The following is an 8,917-nucleotide window of genomic DNA, read 5'->3' as shown; positions in this document are numbered from 1 at the left end:
TCATCTTATTGTACAAATCCTTGATCGTGTAACAAACACTACGGTACCCTCCTTCTCGATCAACCATGTACTTGTATATTTGGCATGTTCTAATTGAGACACCTCGCATTGAAGTGGCATGTGCAAGATCTACATCCAGGATAGAGCGATGTGATCGGATTAGAGGAGCCTCGCGTGGCGTTGCAAATAGGTGGTTCACATAATTTCTTCAGAATATAACAATTAGTTTTCCTATACGGAATGCTGCTAGACAATGAAACCTTGTGATGCCCCTGAGATATTGCTTCTTATTCAACAAGTTTATGTACTTCTTAGCTCTTTCACCTTTCTTGTCACAAACCCATAATCTACTACTTAATTTATTGGTCACCACAGACCATCTCCCATCACATACCCTAACACCCAATCTCATCGCTAGCGCATAATCTCTTAAAAACTTGTATGCTTCTTGTTGTGTCTTAAATTTGTTGCCTTCAAGGTCATTTTCAGTTAACTGCTCATTACTTATTCCGTTGTGATGCAAAATAACAACCGATCGAGACATGTTACGATTTGGGGTTGGAGGGGAGGGGGGAGGGGAAGGGGGGGGGGGAGGGAAACATTCTGAGTAACATGTTTGAGGTGCAAAAGTTGAAACAAATCCATCACCAACGGTACACATGTCTCCCTCTTGCAAAATAGAGCTCTTTGTAAGTAAACATAATTCATGAATTGTCCATTCACACACAATTGTATACAGACAAAAGAGCAATTGTATTCTTAGACTAGTCAATACAACCTACTGTTTGCCAATCAGGTTTTGACATGCAATCACAAATTACATTTTGCACAACTAACAATCTAAAAAATAGAAATTCATGTTTCAAGCCAAATCCTCAGATAAAATACTACTCATAATTGTAAACCCTACCAAATTCTACCCAAAACACTCAATCAAACTAATTCCTAAAACTACACTCAATCGAATACCAATTTCAAGCCGAATTCTCAAACTAAATGAGAAAACGTCAAGAGCAATTTTAACCCAAAGTGTGAAATCCCAAAATCCATACCTTGCAATTGAACTAATAACAAAACAGTACCTACATGAACCTAAACCCGAATAACAATTTTAAGCCAAATTAGTAGCCATGCTAGTGCAAAATGGACTACACTTTAAGAAAAGGTATAGTCCATTTTCCTTCAACATGCTAGTGCTTTTGTTGTTATTTGGTTCTCCTTTTTTTTCTTTTTTCTTTTTTTAAAGTAATACATCCAGCTCGTTCATTTCGACAGAGTAAGAGACAACAAGGCCATCTCATTTTTTATTTTTTTTTACTTATGTTTGTTTTTTTTCTTGCAAACTAACCCAACTTTTTTTACTTTGCTACAAGTAATTTTTTTTTTTTTGTATTGCAGTTTAGCTTTTTTTAACAGAAACTAAACACTTTGTATTTCTAATTAAAACTCAATGCACCATGGATTCGGCCGAATCCACTTTGCGCTTGAGAAATATGGATTTAGTCGAATCCTTTATGGTTTCAGCCGAAACCAATTAGGAGATTATGGATTTAGCCAAATCCTTTGGAGAAATTTGTGGTTTAAGTCGAAATCAATTTGAAGCACATAGATTCATCTAAATCCTCTAAAGAAAGTGGTATCAGTCGAAACCAATTTGAAGCACACAAATTCAAGCGAATCTTTTAAAGAATTCCCAGGGTTTCAGCCGAAACCAACATGAAAATAGCAAGGTTTAAAGGAAGTGTCATCTACCTAGTATTGGAAAAGCTTGGACAATGGAGCTGGACATTTTTCTTCTTCCTTAGAAACTCCTATCATGCAGCCTTTCAGTGTGTATTTTCTAAATTCGTTTCTCAACCCATGTTGTCCCTTTTATAGGCATCATGGGGTAAAGGATCAACTCCATAGAGGATGAGGATAGCTCTGAATTCAAAAATTGAATTCTAAACTTGCAGATGGATAACAAAACTCCAGCATTTATCCTCTACTTATATTTTCTTTTCCTCTTTACATTTATCTAATTCTTTGTTTGAAAAAATAAATTGCACTTATCTTCTTCCTTTTATTTTTTTTAGGAGTTTTGATCTTTCTGGACTCTAAAACATGAGCCCCAAATCATTTTTTCTTTAAAAAAAATTCATATTTCAACAACCTTGAATAACATGCTTCATTCCATTTCTTCGGACACAAAACATCATAAATTTGATGTTGGGTGTAGAAAGTGTTTGGGACTAAAAATAAAAACGTTGGGCCTAAATAGCAACACTTCATTTTAAAGAGTGCTATTGTTTGCACACCCATTTCCTTCTTATTACACAACCCTATTTATTTTTTATATTTATAATTTTAACACACACCCTAATATTTCCTAAAACCTCACACTGCATTAAAAAAAAAAAATCCCAATAACAGAGCCCACCCTGTCTGCATCCTCCCACCCATTTCCGAACTCTGCCATCCTCATTTTCGGCGCGGTGCGGCGTCTCCTCATCCTCTCCCTTTCTTTCTCTTTCTCCTCTCTCTCTCTCTCTCTCTCTCTCTCTCTCTCTCTTTGTCTTTGTCTTTGACTTTCTCTATCCCTCCTCCTCTTTCTCTTTATCTGTCTTCGCAAGTCCCTATCGAACTGAAAGGTGGTCGCCGGCCTCAAGATCGAAGGTTGATCACTTCTGATTTGGAGGCCGGCCTCCCTTTCAGTTCGACAGAGACCTGCGAAGAGAGAGAGAGAGAGAGAGAGAGAGAGAGAGAGAGAGAAAGAGAGAGAGAGAGATCGAACTAATAACAAAATAGCACCCACATGAACCTAAACCCGAATAACGATTTTAAGCCAAATCGGTAGCCATGCTAGTGCTTTTGTTGTTATTTGGTTCTTTTTTTTTTCTTTAAGTAAAACATCCAGCTCGTTCATTTCGACAGAGCAAGAGACAACAAAGCCATCTCATTTTTTTTTTTTTTTACTTATGTTGTTTTTTTCCTTGCAAACTGACCCAACTTTTTTTACTTTGCTACAAGTAATTTTTTTTTTGTATTGCGGTTTAGCTTGTTTTAACAGACAAACTACACTTGTTGTATTTCTAAAACTCAATGCGCCATGGATTCGGCCGAATCCACTTTGCGCTTGAGAAACATGGATTTAGTCGAATCCTCTATGGTTTCAGCCGAAATCAATTGGGAGATTATGGATTTAGCCGAATCCTTTGGAGAAATTTGTGGTTTAAGCCGAAATCAATTTGAAGCACCGAGATTCATCTAAAGTGGTTTCAGTCGAAACCAATTTGAAGCACACAGATTCAGGCGAATCTTTTAAAGAAATCCCATGGTTTCAGCCGAAACCAACATGAAAATAGCAAGGTTTAAAGGAAGTGTCATGTACCTTGTATTGGAAAAGCTTGGACGATAGAGCTGGACGTTTTTCTTCTTCCTTAGAACCTCCTATCCTGCAACCTTTTAGTGTGTATTTTCTAAATTCGTTTCTCAACCCATGTTGTCCCTTTTATAGGCATTATGGGGTAAAGGATCAGCTCCATAGAGGATGAGGATAGCTCTGAATTCAAAAATTGAATTCTAGACTTGCAGATGGATAACAAAACTCCAGCATTTATCCTCTATGTATATTTTCTTTTCCTCTTTGAATTTATCTAATTCTTTTTTTGAAAAAATAAACTGTACTTATCTTCCTCCTTTTATTTTTTTTTTTTAGAAGTTCTTATCTTTCTGGACTCTTAACCAAGAGCCCCAAATCATTTTTTCTTTAAAAAAAAATTCATATTTTAACAACCTTGAATAACATGTTTCATTCCATTTCTTCATACACAAAACATCATAAATTTGATGTTGGGTGAAGAAAGTGTTTTGGGACTAAAAATAAAAAAGTTGGGTCTAAATACCAACTAGGGCTGGGTCGGTTTGACCGAAAAACCGAGATCGAACCCGAAACCTGTCCAATCGATTCTGAGAATAACCGTACCGGAGAAGACCCATACCGAGATATCAGTTTGCCAACCAAACCGGTATGTTCGGTTTCGATTTTGGTTCTCAGATCTTAAAACCGTCGGTTTACCGAACCGAACCGAATATATATAACATTTAATTTAACATAATACAATTTTATACATTTCTAATTTTCTATACCCTAAAATACCTTTCTATAATACATTTATATATATTTCTATAATTTATAAAACATATATAAATTTATAAACCCTAAACCCTAAAGTCTAAACTCTATTGTGTGTTTTAAAAATTTTAAATCATATACCTTATATCTTATACCTTAAGACTATAATTCATACTTTCATAGGTCGTATATAAGTATATAACTATAAAAATGTCTAGGATATGGTATAATATGGCATAATATTAGAATATGGTATATCACTATATATGCTATACCCTATATACCCTAAGGTTTAGGATATGGTATAATATTAAGGTTTAGGGTATTTTTAATTATTTTTTATATAGAAATGTATTATATAAATTATATAAATTTATTATATAAATTATATAAAAATGTATTTTAAGGTATATAAATGTATTAAAAGTAAAACTCAAAACTCAAAACTCAAAACTTCAAACCCCAAACCAAATCCCAAAATACCCTAATGTCTAAATTAAATTAATTAATAAAATGAAACAAGACTTAAACAAAACAACCCTATTTTTTTTTAAGAATATAAAATATAATGATTAAAACCTCTTTTTTTAATTTATTTTTTAAAATACATGGCATTCTTTGATTGGCTGTTCTCATTCTTACCATACCCCCTACCCCATGGAATCTTAGTTCCCACAAATCACAAAAAGCTTGAATGACGTAGGTGGCTTTGATGGCTACCACACAATGGCCAATTGAAAAGATTTTGAGATGCCATTCTTGGTTTTTGGAGATGTCCCTCTAATATTGCAGAAAGTTAACTTTGCACGCAAACATGTATATTGAGCAATTACTTATCCTACAGCACTGATCATTTGCCTAGCTATCAAGCCATCATGTCTGAGCTTCGCATCATCTCCGAGCAGCCTTCATCTCCGAGCCCCGCCTTCATCTCCGATCACAACCAACTTCGATTTCTGGAGAAAAACTTGCAAAGATGTGCTGCTCCAAGTGCTCCTCTTCTCCCTCTCTCCTTCTCTCTGATGCGATCTCTCTCTCTCTCTCTCTCTCTCTCTCTATTATCCCTCTCTCTCTCTATCTCCTCCTTCTTTCTGCAATCTCGCTTTCTCTGTTTCCAGTCTGGGCCCATTCCGAGCCGAGCCTTCCGAGAATGTCGGTCTAACCGAGTGCCGGTTTACCGACATTCCGGTACAGGTCTCGGTAACCAAAATGGCCAACCGATGGGGGTTCGGTCGGTACACGGTTTGGGGCTTTCGGTTCGATAACCGTACCGAACCCACCCCTAATACCAACACTCCATTTTAAAGAGTGCTACTATTTGCACACCACTTTCCTTCTCACTACACACTCATTTCTCATTACACACCCCTATTTTTTTTTTTTTTTTATAATTTTCCAACACACACCCTAATATTTCCTAAAACCCCACATAGCATTTTTTTAAAAAAATATCCCAATAACAGAGCCCACCCCGTCTACATCCTCCCGCCCATTTCCAGACTCCGCCGTCCTCATTTTCGGGGTGGCGCGGCATCTCCTCGTCCTCTCTCTTTCTTTCTCTTTCTCCTCCCCTTCTCTCTCTCTCTTTCTATTTCCATCTTCCTCTTTCACTTTATCTGTCTTCGCAAGTCCCTATCGAATTGAAAGGTGGTCGCCGGCCTGAAGATCGAAGGTTGATCACTTTTGATTTGGAGGTCAGCATGGTCGCCGGCCTCCCTTTCAGTCCGGCAAAGACTTGTGAAGAGAGAGAAAGAGAAAGAGAGGGAAAGTGAAAGAGAGAGAGAGAGAGAGAGAGAGAGAGAGAGAGCAAGGAAAAGTAGGGCAGTGCCAACGGCTTGGGGCTCAATCGCCGACGACGAGGGCGATGGTAGGATGCTAGCAAAGGGCTAGTTCTGGTTTTTGAGTTTTGAGTTTTTTTTTTTTTTTTAATTTAAAAAATCTTTAAAAAACGAAAAAATGTTGTCCTTTATTGTCTTTTGATATTGGGTGAAATTAGTAATTTCACAAATTGGATGGAGAGAGGGTGTGTAATGAGAAGAAAATAGGTGTGCCAATAGCAACACTTATTTTAAATTATTTATTTTTAATGAAATTTTATTAAGTTTTAGTTGTTTTGTTTGATGGTTCAAATATGAATTTGTGGAATATAATAATTAACTTTTTCTTAAATGGAGTCTTGTGAATAATTTTATAGTTGTGGATGTCTTTTTTAAAATTAATTTGCGTTTATTTTTTTAGGAGTAACAATAAAATGATCTTCAAGTTTCATAATGAAATCTCATAAAGATAAAAATACACATTAATTAGAATTTATCTACTCAATTACATACTTGGTAGTATAATTAATATATTGAAAAAGTTTAATAATTAATATATTTATGATTTAAATAAAAAATAATTATAGCATAGTCCAACACTGCTCCAAAGACAATGCTATATGGGATTAGGCTAGTGCTATTCCAACCACCCTAAATTGCTGAGTTGACCACCCTATTTCAAAATTCTAACTTTACCCTCAAAATAAAAAAATTTAATTTTGTTTGTCGGGTCATTCGACAGTTATCTACCGAAATATTTATGGTTATTCGACAGTTATCTGCTGAACATTGGTGGATTATTCGGTGGATAACTACCGAATAGAAATGAAAAAGGCATTCGACAGTTATCTGTCGAAATATTTGTATTTATTCGACACTTATCTGCCGAACATTGGTGGATATTTCGGTAGATGACCACCGAATGAATCTGGGTGATTTTATCATGTTTTTATAATAAAGGGTAAAATAGGAAAAAAGTTGAAAAAAATATATTAGAGTGGTCAACTCAACAACTAAAGGTGGTCTGCATAGTCTCACTCATGGGATTATCCAACCTTTTTAGTGCAAGCACTATACCAAACATAGGACATCACTATATCAAGTCATCCTATCCAGCACAATTCATCAAGGAAATAGTCCGGTCCAGTGTAACAAAGGCCTCATAGAGTCCTATTCACTTTAGGAATTGATTTTGGGGGGGGCTATGCACACCACCATTTTGTGCTGAGTTGACCACCCTTGCTGAGTTCACCACCCTCTTGTATAATATTTTTAATTTCTACTGAGTTAACCACCCTAAAATGACAGAAATACCCCTTATTTCACAAAATGACACAAAATACCCCTTTTTACTATCTAAACCCACCTACCCCACCCAAACAAACAGCCCACCAGTTAACCACCCGCAGACCCCACCCCCTGGCCTACCCGCAGACCCCACCCCCGCCTACACGCCACCAGTCGCCGGTCCTCCCCGTTGTCGCCGGTCCTCCCCGCTGTCGCCGGTCCTCCCCGCCGTCGCCGTTCCTCCCCGCCATCGCCGGTCCTCCCCGCCGTCGCCGGTCCTCCCCTCCACCGCCGAGGCCTCCTCTGCAATTTCAGGTGTTGCTTACTCTCCCTTACTCACTCTCTGTCACTCTCTCCCTCCTACATTCCTACATTAGGGTTGTATAATGCATTAATATATATATTTGGCCTTCCAATTACACAGATATGTGATATTTTAGAGAAATTAGAATGAGATTTTGAAAGTGGGTGTCTGCAAAATTCAGTCTGATTTCGAATTTCATTCGGTACTGGTGTACCGAAATTTCTTAACTTGTTCGGAAGTATACTGTCGAATTATTTCAAAATATTCGACAGTATACTTCCGAACAGAATTTGCTGGAAATGTGTTACAAATTCATTCGGTAGTTCAGTTCCGAATGATTTATATTTATTCGGTAGATATCCTCCGAAATATCAAATGTCATTCGGTGGGTCTCTGTCGAATGAATATATTGATTTAACTGTGCTGGTTCCATTCGACGGGCATCTGTCGAAACATTGATATATGTTCGTTGGGTGTCTGCCGAATGGATCTTAATATTTCGGTGGACATCTACCGAATAGATCTGAAATTTTCGGTAGACATCTGCCGAATGACATGAATATAAAATATTTTTACATACACTTTTCTCTTATTCTATATTTCATGATAACTTATATTCTCTGTATTCTAAACATGATTTCAATTTTTGAATATAGGTATGGATAGGAGAGGAGCATCTAGAGGTAAATCTGCTCGAGGCGAAACTTCTAGAGGTAGATCTTCTAGAGGCAGTGATGCAAATGAAGATCGAACACGTCCTACAGCTTCAGAGAGGCGTAGGAGGACGGGCAACACTATTTACGAAGAGAGGGGGGATGATGTCTAGCCGGAAGAGAATGTAATGGAAGATGACAACAATGATTCAGATGGGCCTTTCCCTGGAGGTCCCACTGATATGTCATTGCTTAGGAGCTTCAACAGTTACATTGCTGCCTCCATTTGGAAAAATGAGGTATTAGAGATTATACATAATGACTTATATAATTTAAAATTTTATAACTATATAGTTTGCAATATTGTAATTGACTTGTGGCTTGTTTTTGAAAATAGGAACGTGAGCCCCTAAGATGCATATCCAAAACAACAAAGCTGCGCACATGGGACTTGTGGAGTAGAAATGATAATAACAATGTGAAGGGGTATGTGATGAGATCCGGGCTCGAACCACTGGTGTCATGCTCGTACCGTACTGTTGATAAGGTAGTGGTCTCAGCCTTTGTTGAGAGGTGGCAGCCTGAGACTAATACTTTCCATATGCCATTCGGTGAGATGACCATCACACTAGATGATGTGTCAAACATTTTGGGAATTCCGGTTGTGGGTTTATCACTTTCTACACCCCCTCATGATCATATTGCATCAAATTTGTTATTGAGAACATACTTAGGGGTGAGT

Source organism: Dryas octopetala, chromosome 2 (genome assembly GCF_963921425.1).
Source record: "Dryas octopetala chromosome 2, drDryOcto1.1, whole genome shotgun sequence".
In the NCBI taxonomy this organism is placed as follows: Eukaryota; Viridiplantae; Streptophyta; class Magnoliopsida; order Rosales; family Rosaceae; genus Dryas; species Dryas octopetala.
This window is presented reverse-complemented; position numbering follows the sequence as displayed.